Here is a 9107-nt window from a genome sequence, read left to right as displayed (position 1 = left end):
AGGTCCATCTAGTCAAGGCTATGGTTATTCCAGTGGTCATGTATGGGTGTGAGAGTAGGACTATGAAGAAAGCTGAGCACCGAGGAATTGATGCTTTTGAACTGTGGTGTTGGAGAAGACTCTTGAGAGTCCCTTGGACTGCAAGGAGATCCAACCAGTCCATCATAAAGGAAATCAGTTCTGATTATTCATTGAAAGGACTGATATTGAAGCTGAAACTCTAATACTTTGGCCACCTGATGGGAAGAGCTGACTCATTTGAAAAGACCCTGATGCTGAGACAGATTAAAGTCAGGAGGAGAAGGAGACAACAGAAGATGAGATGTTTGGATGGCCTCACTGACTCAATAGACAGGAGTTTGAGTAAACTCCGGGAGTTTGTGATGGACAGGGAGTCCTGGCATGCTGCAGTCCATGGGGTGGCAAAGAGTCAGACGCAACTGAGAGACTGAACTGAACTGATGCTTTCCTAATTGCCTTTGCTTTTATCGTTTAGGTTGCAAGTTCCCAGAGACTTTTATTGTTTCTCTCCTTTTTATGTACTTGGATATATCCTTTATCTTTGAAGCTATACAATGATATTTTCTGATCATCTTTCTCTGGTAATTAATCCTAAAAGGGACTCTGTACAGGTTAATTCCTTTACTAAAACACCCTGAGAAACTTTCTGCTATTATGTCTTTATTTACTGTTTTCTTATTTGTTAAACTTTCCTAATTCATATCTTCTATAGAATCACTCTTCCTATAAAGCTAATCTATTTTTCTCATGTACTGTATTTATTTATCATTCTAATTTTTGGTTTAATTTTCCAACTTATCCTGTATCTCACACTTTTGTCATCCAGAGTCAATTCTAGTATTTTTTTCATTTCTAAGAATATTCCATTTTTGATATCTATTATGAAACTATAGTCTCCACCTCCACACAAGGTGGAGACTATATTATTTATTTATTTATTATAATCACTTATAATTATTATTATTAAGCCTTAAATTTTCTTTTATTTTTTTCTAGTCATATTTTCTCTGTTTCCTGATCCCTGGCTTGGGGGCATGTTAGTTTCATTAATTTTTTTCCTGAGATTTTACAGCTTGATTTATTTCTGCTGCAAAACTTGTATTAATAAGTTTGGGTGGGACTTCCCTGGTGGTCCAGTGGTTAAGCCCAGGCACCACAACTAGAGAGTCCACGCACAACAGTGAAAGAGCCCCCATGCTAAAACTAGGACCTGACACAGCCAAATAAATAAATATTTTTAAACATTTAAAAAATAAGTTCGGGTTACTTTAGGAGAGAGTAGGACGCAGGATCCTTTGAATAAGGTTGAAATACATCATTGCCCAGCTGAGGAAATGTCCAAGCAATGAGAGTCATAGGAGGAGAAAGGTTCATTGACTGAGAGATGCTTGAAGAAGAGGAAACCAGTGGAATGATTCCAGCAGTAAATTGATAGGACACAGGGGAGACTGGGAGCATCTCCAGGTTGGGCAAGAGGAAGAGAGAAGAGCAGACTCATATGCTCTGTGCTTGTAGTTCAGGAAGTCAGGCTTCAAATAGACCTGCAAGACAAACAGGAAAATAATTGGCTCCAGAGAAAGAGGCAGAAATTGGAGAAGTTTCTGGAAGATTGATGAGCTGAATTTATGGTGCTATGTAAACATGAAAGCTTAATGGGAAGAGTTTAGTAAGAGGTCATGATCTCACACTACTGTACAACCAATTAAAAGTTAGAATTGGAGCCTAACTGCTGCTTGTATCTGAGCTGATAAATCAGATAATTAGATTGGTTACAGAATTTTAAAGCAGAGAACAGCACTGCAGCTCTCAGATCTCATGGGCTCACCCCTCACCTGCCAATAGGAAGGAGCAGTTCACAGGAACAAACAAGGTCCTGGTGGATCATTTTGTCCACCACAGGGAGCAGAGGATGGGAGATACTGGGTGTGCAATCCAGAAATCCAGGAGTTTAGAGTGTACAGTGTTTCATTAAAGTGTCTCCTTCACTCCCCAGATGACCAGAGCCCACACCCAGCAATAGGGGTGGCTCAGTCAACTGACTGCTGTTCGAAGGTAACCCACCCACCCTCCAAACATCTGCTATTTGATTCTTGACACATGGTTGCACTCATATTCTTCTCCCAGGTAGATCTGGTTCTGGGAGGAGAACTCACTGTCCATTAGGAGCTTTCCAATCTACTGCTTTTTGTGTTTTACTTGTTTTTTGTGACCTCCAAACTGGAACTAACAATAATTGGGCAGAATCTGTTTGGAGACTGATTTGGGTATAGTTTTAGAAGGAAGCTCTCAAAGGATAGAGTGGGCAGCCAAGGAGGTGTAAGTGAGAAGACTGCAGATAGGGTTGGAATCATGTTAACTGCTGCAGGAGACCGCCTTTAAGACCACCTTCCAGTCCTGAGTTTCTGTGAGGTTAGGTACCGTAAGGCAACCTCCGAGTCTTCATCTGCAGGGAGAGAGAGCCTCTTCCAAGCTGTGAAAAGAATCCTCAGAGGAAAGCCAAGGAGCGAAGTTGTATATTGATCTGCCAGCTCTTACAGACTGCAGGATCTGACATAGATCCTCGAACTTTCTCTTAAGAGAAGGGGCTTAAACTTGTTTTATCCTCAACCTTTAAGTCCTACTGACGGTACCTTCAAAACACACCTCGTGTACCCTCTCCATACCTAGTGTCTCAGCCTCTCCTGGACCCTAGTCCTTTCTCAGCCAGGCTATTACCAGAGTTTTCTAATGAAGTCTCTGGTGTCCTCTGGTATCCCACTCCCAATGTCTCCTCCTCCCGGCCTACAGAGTGATCTAAAATGCAAATTGGATCACATCACTCCCCTGCTTAAAACTGTTCAGAAGCTTCCTGGTGCCTTCATAATAAAGGTCAGCTTCCTTGGTAGGGACCCCCCAGGCTTCCCAGTCAGCCAGCTGTAGGGACCACCTGCAGCTCATTCCAGCATCCCCAGGACCTAGATCCGTGCCTGGCACATGAAAAAGCCCCACACACATTAGTATACGTGTATGCGTGCTCAGTCATGTCCAGCACTTTGGGACCCTATGAACTGTAGCCCACCAGGCTCCTCTGTCCATGGGATTATCCAGGCAAAAATACTGGAGTCAGTTGTCATGCCTTCTCCAGGGGATCTTCCCAACCCAGGGATTGAAATCAGGTCTCCTGTACTGCAGGCAGATTCTTTACCATCTGAGCCACCAGGGAAGCCCATTGTTAGTAGAGTGAATGAATAAACAAATGCCCTGCCAACCCTGTTACTAATCCCCTACGTCAGCCCCAACGGACAATGTCTCTAAAGTTCAGGCCTAGCACATCTCTGTATTCTCAAGTGTTCACTACCATCTCCCCCGCCCCAGTCATTCCACTACTTATCCCTCAATATCCCACCCTGCCTTTTCTAGAGGTTTCAGAACACAGAAGTGTCCAGAATGAAGCATGGCTTTTGAAAGTGCACGCTTTGACTGCATCTGCAAAAAAGCCTCAGGACACCCTCAAGGAGACAAAGGTCACTACACCGACAGGAAGCAATTAACAGCCTACCCGTGCCCTTGTAGTCTCAGAGCCCTAGGTCTTTGAGAAACAGTGAGAAGCCAGCTTTTCTTAGTGGGGAAGAATCAGAACCTACTCAAGACTCACTCTCCCCCTCATACACCCACCAGAAAGGAATACATAAGATGAAAAGGGGAAAAGGGTGGGAGGGCACATTATAAGCCAAGGTCAGGCCGAGGGGTTGGCTCTGCTCTTAATGAGCAAGGAAAGCCCCACTAGGTAGGCAGCGGGGAGAGGAAGGCAGCATGAAGCTGGTAATTTCAGCAGGCAGGGAAACCGCTGAATTTGACTCTGGCAAAGGGAAGATGTCAGTTGGACATCCGTTCCCGACACTGCAGCAACTAATTATTTCTCTGTGCTGCGGTCGGTTGGGGTAGAAAAGACCAGAGGCTGGCTGAGTCCTGTCAATAAACTGGAGTTTGACTGGCAAAATAAATCAGTAAATAAATAAACACACCCATGGCCACCAGAACGGTAACACCCAAGCAGCCTTCCTTGCCTGTAGGAGCGATTGACCTTTGTGCCTGGCCGGCAGGCATGGAAAAGACTGAAGGCATTACATCCCCATCTACCCCACCACCATCTGGTGTTCTGGGGCTCTCTCTCCCTCAAGGAGCACCGGCCCCCATTTCTGAGCCTCTTATTCCATAGCTGCTGAAAATGTCATCCTCCGTCAGCCTACATCTTCCTTGTTATCACAATCTGGGGGACTGAAAGGACCAAGAACATTTTTTAAGAGGATTTTCCTATGCAGTGTCTCCTATTGGATTAGGCTTCGGCCACGTTGCCAGTTTCTTTTTATTTCATTTACTTTTATTTATTTTTTGACCTTGCAGTGTAGTATGCGGGATCTTAGTTCCCTGACTAGGGATCGAACTCACATCCTCTGCAAGGAAACAAGGATTCTTAACCACTGACCACAGGGAAGTCCCCAGGTTGCAAGATTTTTTGGGAAGCTCTTCCTGCATCCTTTCCTTTTTTTTGGCCCAATCCTGCCTCTCTCCACAGCTCTTTCCTTCCCTTGGGTCTCTGACAAGAGAAATACCTGCCCAACTTATTCACACACTATTAACAATTTAATCTGTGTCACCTGGTTTTCATAGCTTTTTCTCCAACCTGGACAAGAATTATTTCTGTAAACCTGATGCCTGGTGCATAGACAGAGTTCAGTAAAAGTTTGAGGGAGAGAGGAAGGGGAAGCGAGACAGATGATGGTAGCAGGAATTAATGACTGTTAGTAACAGTGTGTTGCCCCTGCTGGACTCCATGAAAAAAAAAAAAAAACTTCATTCCAAAATGCAAATTGGGGCAGGAAAATGAAGACCACACCTGCATCCTTGGAATTTTCCAGTACAGAGAAAGAAGTCAAAGCCTTGAAAAGACAGAAAGGGAGATAGTGATGCCCAGTCTGAGAAGGAACAGGCAGAAATAACCATAACTGTCACTACTGAGTGCTTGGGCCAAGGGTTGGGGGTGATGCTATGGAGGGGTGGGAGAGGGGGAGCAAAGGCAAATGGGTACAAAGGGCTGCAGGTCTGGACCCCAGAGTCAGCCATCTTGTTGTGGGCCCCAACAAGTGCCGTCAGCTATCTGAAACTCAGTTTTCTTGTCTGTAAAATGGATATAGGAGAACCTTCATCGGGGATGAATGTCAGTAAAAAAATTGAGCTTCTTTCATCCTACAATTGGAAACTTTTCCAAAACACACATTTGACAAGGCTGCTTCTGCTGAAATTCCTTCTATGAATTCTGACAACCCTTAGAAAAAAGACAAAGGTTCTGCAAGAGGCTTGCACAGTCCCACGAGGTCTATTCTGCCCATCTTTCCAGCCTCCCCTTCTCTCTCATCTTTGCCTAGGCAGCCAGATCTTCTTTCAATGCCTCAACCTTGACTTTCTCCCCCACGGGGTATGCATATTTATATTCTGGAATATTCCGTCCTTTTATCTTCACTTGAGGAAATGGCAACCCACTCCAGTATTTTTGCCTGGAGGAGTCTGGTGGGCTACCATCTATAGTGTTGCAAAGAGTTGGACATTACCGAAGCGACTTAGCATAGCACAGCACAGCTACTTCTACTCAGCACAAATGTTGCTTCTTCTGAAAACATAGAAGATTCCACCTCCCTAACCAGGTGGAATCCTTTTATGATAGAGGAAATTCCTAAACCCACACCATCTCGCCTCCTCCCCCCCCACCACCAATCCAGCCCAAGCACCATCATTTCCCTCAGGGCTCCTGCAGCAGCCTCCTGCTGACCACCTCCCCAACCACCGTTTCCTGCCTACAGTCTGTTTCCATTTGCAGCCAATGTCCTTCCAGCCTCAGGACCTTTGTATGTGCTGCTCTTTCTACCTGAAACAATTTTCCTCCAGATTTCTGCGGGAGTCTTTGTCAGCTCTTCCGTTTCAGTGCTCAAGAGTCATCCTTTCAGAGGGGCTCCACAGTACCATCCTGCCTAAAGCCACATTCTAACCTCTTCCTCTGCTTTGTTTTATTATGGCACTTACACATCACACTGAACTTCCATTATATGTTTATTTTTACATTTTATCTTCAGTAGTCTCCTGTTGTTGTTGTTATTCATTCGCTCAGTTGTGTCTGACTCTGCAACCCCATGGACTGCAGTGCTCCAGGCTTCCCTGTCCTTCACTGTCTCCCAGAGTTTGCTCAAGTTCATGTCCACTGAGTCTGTGATGCTGTCCCAACCATCTCATCCTCCATTGCCCTCTTCTCCTTTTGCCTTCAATCTTTCCTGGCATCAAGGTCTTTTCCAACGAGTCCTCTCTTGTCTCGTCTCCTGTACTAGGACATAAAATTAAAGGGGGTAGGATTTTACTCTGTTTACTGCCATATTCTCAGCTCTTAGAACAGTTCCCAACACATAGAAAAGACCTTCACAATACCATGAACTCTTGGTAGTAATCTCACAGTGGCTTTTGACTGCTTTAACGTCTGCCTTTTCCGCTGATTTATAAGCTCTATTAGGGTGGGAACAGTATCAGTGTTTCCTTGTCATAAACTCCACAGTCTCAGTAGCCTGCCTGATACATAGTAGGCACTCAATAAACACTTACTGAATAAATGCATACATAAGAGGAGGAGTGCAGGGAAATGGAAAATTATAAACACAAACATCAGGTCCTATGATTAGCTTCAGTCGTATCTCCTAATCATACTTGCTAATACTGGGAAGCAGTGAGGTGGAGAATTTAAGTCTGTACTCTCTTGGCTCAATTCCCTCTATTGCTTTTCTCAAGGCTTTTTGGAAGGAGGAGCAGGCTCCTGGGAATGTATTCTCTGCCTCTCTGATTTCTCCTATATTTGAAAAAAGTTCAGGCCCACAAACTTAGTTATAAGATTTTCCAACTTGCTTCCATCACTTTATGCCTTTCTCCAGTTCAGTGTTCAGAGTAACCTCACATAAATATCATCTTCTACATCAAGAACACTTGTGAAATCTCCATCTTCCTTGTGGGCAGCCTGCAAACTCAACTTATAGCAAATACTCTCCCTGTCTTATGCCCTCTGTTCTATGGGAGAGGCTGATAAGGCAGCAGAAAAGAGCTGTGGTTGCACACAGTTTGGTGGTGTGTGATGGCATGAACTTCATTGCCACATATTTGCGGAGACAGAAATAAGTCGCTGTATCTCTGCCACTCAGATGAAACATAGTTATTCCCAACTCAGGGATATAAACTTTATAGCACCCAGGTCTCTCAGAGAATGATAACTCACATTCCAAGGGAATTCATCAAAATCTAGTTTATTTCAGCGCACCTTTCATTGACCTGCTTTCTCTTTTATATGTGAGCAGTGTAAATCTTACGTGCTATACAAATAATTGAAGGTTAATTAGTAGTAAAACTAAATAGAAATGCTGCCAGTCTCCTTCAGACAAATGAAAAATCCACTTTATTTCACAACAGCATTTAGTGTGGCAATTCAAATTACTATAAGCTCTGCAGAATTAGTCTAGCTATGACATAGCTCATGGAAGTTAGGGATAGACCTCAAGACAGACTAACAAAAATCTCAACAGTCATAGTTCTGAACTCTTTTCCTATTCTACTAAGACCTTGATCAATATCTTTTGCTCCATCTACTGTCTCTTGGAAAATACAGGAAAAAACTGATGGAAAATTTTGCAGTGTAGTCCTTTTAGAGTAAGATTGCTGCAATGTTTTTATAAATTTGCATTTTGTTTTAAAATGTTACCTGCACTAACTAACCAGCACTGTTTTAAAATGTTACCAGCACTAACTAACCAGCACTGGTCTATGGTTTAGTGAAAGGAGTGTGGAATTAGAAGACTATTGATTAATCCTGTGATACAGGGCAAGACATCTAATAATTCTGAGCCTCAATTTCCTCCTCAGTCATTCCTCCAGATCAAGATGACCAGTCCTGCCTCATAAAACTGTAATGAGAATTAAGTGAGGTCATCAAGGGGGCTTATGATGGATGTCCAGTAAATACTGGTTTCTTGTGTGGAACACCATCTCAATCCACTTTCCCCAGTATCAGACTCAGCCTAATTGGTCAGCCCTGGCTCCTGCTTCTTCTTTGAAAATTCCCTATTTTTTTTTCCTTGAGTTTGTTCTGATTTCAAACTAGATTATAAACTCTTTGGGGATAGGAATGGCCTCTTCTTTTTCCTTTGTAAATCACAGTTTCACAACATCTAACTATCTTGACCTGTGTACAAGACAATGTTCTATTGACTGGGTGGATTTACAGGTGGTGAACACGGTAACATCAGACAGAAGAAGGAGAGCTGAAGAAGGGCTGAGCCTTGAGCACTGGTCTTTTACATGTTGTAAGCAGCAGAAAGTTTCCTCCAGAGAAGAGCAAATTCTCATTTCTCATGTAGCAAGAATTTTCTCTGCAGTTCTGGAAAGGCAGCTGTTTTGTTTTATTTTATTAATTTTTTGATGACCTAAATATCATATGGAGAGGTAGCCAAAATCCCCATAATAAAATCTGGTTCTGGATAGGGGTATAGAATGTCAGGAATAAGATTGCCAGATATAGCAGCATAGAGACTTTCCTGATGGTCTGTGACTAAGACTATGCACTCCCAACACACAGGGCCTGGGTTGGATCCCTGGTCAGGGAACTAGATCCCACATGCTGCAACCCAGTGCAGCCAAATAAACAAATAATTTTTTTAAATGCAGCGTACCCAATTAGATTTAAATTTCAGCTAAGCAAAAAATTTTATAAGTACCTCTGATTCAATATTTGAGACATCCTTACACTAAAAAACCATCTGTTATTTAGCTGAAATTCAAATTTAATGGGACATCCTGTATTTCACTTGACAGCTCTAGTCAGGTAAAGGCAAACATAAAACATCTGGGTAGAGGAGGCTAAGAGGAAAGAGGAAAAACAAAAAACCAAAAACTTCCCACTCAAAATGAACCTTCAAACCAAAATTCCAATATACATTAAGAAAGTAAAGGCTAATACATGTACAGCAACTATCAGTTCAGTTCAGTCGCTCAGTCGTGTCCAAATCTTTGCAATCCCATGAATC

At 43.0% G+C, this 9107-nt stretch overlaps 1 non-coding gene across 1 annotated transcript; it reads left to right on the top strand.

Moving 5' to 3' along the window:
• Positions 1-7342: 7342 nt before the first annotated feature.
• LOC120880679 lies at positions 7343-7471 on the top strand. The gene has a single exon (XR_005725088.1). It is a non-coding gene; the product is annotated as a small nucleolar RNA SNORA19 (small nucleolar RNA).
• The last annotated feature ends 1636 nt before the right edge of the window (positions 7472-9107 follow it).

The sequence above is a fragment of the Oryx dammah genome, unplaced genomic scaffold (assembly GCF_014754425.2).
Source record: "Oryx dammah isolate SB20612 unplaced genomic scaffold, SCBI_Odam_1.1 HiC_scaffold_21, whole genome shotgun sequence".
Taxonomy (NCBI): Eukaryota; Metazoa; Chordata; class Mammalia; order Artiodactyla; family Bovidae; genus Oryx; species Oryx dammah.
The sequence above is the reverse complement of the archived record's forward strand: the minus strand, read 5'-3'. Positions and strand labels throughout refer to the sequence as shown.